Source organism: Strix uralensis, chromosome 2, assembly GCF_047716275.1.
Source record: "Strix uralensis isolate ZFMK-TIS-50842 chromosome 2, bStrUra1, whole genome shotgun sequence".
Taxonomy (NCBI): Eukaryota; Metazoa; Chordata; class Aves; order Strigiformes; family Strigidae; genus Strix; species Strix uralensis.
Window position 1 is genome coordinate 69,900,033 of NC_133973.1, and position 1,835 is coordinate 69,901,867.

Below are 1,835 nucleotides of genomic sequence, written 5' to 3' on the forward strand. Positions count from 1 at the left end.
TGAAGCTTTTTATTAAATGTAGAGCTTGTATTTTAAAAGCAAGAAAACAGATGGCACCAAAGCCAGATGTAACCAGACACAATTCCCATTCCACAGGGATGCTGTATCTACTTTCAGCAAAGCTGAATTTGCAAAACAAAGTTACTATTGTGGCAAGAAAGCTCTTGCACCATGCTGAGTTTGCACAAAGACGGTCTGTGAGCCTGCATTTATTTGGTGTTATCGGGAGAAGTGTAAAAGAACAAGCAAGCACGGAGCAGGTGGCAGCTCCTCCCGCCTGGCCGCCCCAGCAAGGGGAGCAGGCTCAGGCCCTGCTGCATCCTTTTGCCACAGAGACTGAGGCATGGACTTGGAAATGTATCCTGCTTCTTTAGCCATCATATTTTGCAATGTTACGCTGAGGTACACGCTCGCTTCCAGCAGGCAGTGCTCCCCTGAGCCCCGGTCAGGTGAGGGGTGCAGTCTTCCCTACAGATGTGGCTGTCCAAGCCCCCATCCCAAACCCGATTCCTGCCTCCACAGGCACACGCCCAAGATGGCCTCCAGCACAGAGAGGGGAAACTCAGCAGCAGCGTTTCTCCGCTGTCAGGAGGCATTTCTCATCTCCTTGGGATCACAGGTCAGCGGAGAGCCTGCAGGCAGCACTTCCTTGCACTGTGGGGTCCTGGTGCTGCCTTGCTGCTCCCATCATTCCTGAGCTGCTTGGGGCAGGTGTTGCGTGGCTACAGAAATGCTCAGCTCCTGCTGGTGGTGGCCAGTACCTTCCGCCGGCCCCCTCAGAGGTGGGAGGAATAGATGCTGGTACCTGCCAAGTAAGAAAGGGAGGTTGTCCCAAGAGTTCCTCGAGTGGCACAGCCAAGCCGCCAGACAGTGGGGGCTCCTCGGGATGCGGCTCGGGATGCAGCTGGGATACAGCTGTGGTGCAGATGCAGACTAGTGCACTCTCCACATCTGAATCCAAATGTTCTAAATATTCCTTCCATGTGAAGCCAAAGGCCAGGCCCTCTACACCCCTGTGGATGAGGCTGCAGTCACAAAAAAACAAAATAAGTGAATGGGCTGCAGGAATCCCAGTCAGCGAGGGCATGGCTGCTTGACCTGACGGACAAAGATGTTTAAACCCTGACAGTTTTTACTGAGGCGAGGTTTGATGTCCATGCTCTGGTAACTAAGAGATGGAAAGTAAGGCGCCCCAGATGGAAAGTTACTGCTAAATAAACTGTGTTGATTACCTATAATGCTATCAAGAGGTACTCAGAAGCTAGGCACTCAGGTGAAGGTGGAGGAGTAGCCTGAAAGCCATCATTGGCCAAAAGGTATCAAGCTCACATTTGTGAGCATGTGCGAAGTCACCACTTCTCTGTGTCCTGCGGGTCCCTCTCACAGGGGAGACCCCTCCTCCAGCCTCCCCATGGCATCCAAACGGGTGGGAAATACTTGCTTCACTCATCTGGTGAAGGTCTCAGCTCTGCCTGGCTCTATTGCAGAAGAACTTTCCTGGAAAGTCTCCTTCTCCTTGGACCATCCGGCCTCTTTCACTGAGGGGAAAGCCTGCCCTGCACCAATGCTGCCTGACTCGGCCAGGACACCAAGACAAAATCCCTTCTCTGCAGTCAGGATAAAATCGGCAAACAAGATAAACTTTAGATGGAGCTAAACCCCAGTGATTCTCTAACAGCAGTTCTACTTAAGCTTGAAGTAATTTCAGTTGGCAGCTCACTTAGCTTGATATTAAAATTCTTCTCAACTGTATTTTTATCTACTTCTGAAGAATACAAGGTAGCATAGCATCTTACTTAATTTTTCTGAGTAATAGATGAGAAAATTGCAGAAGA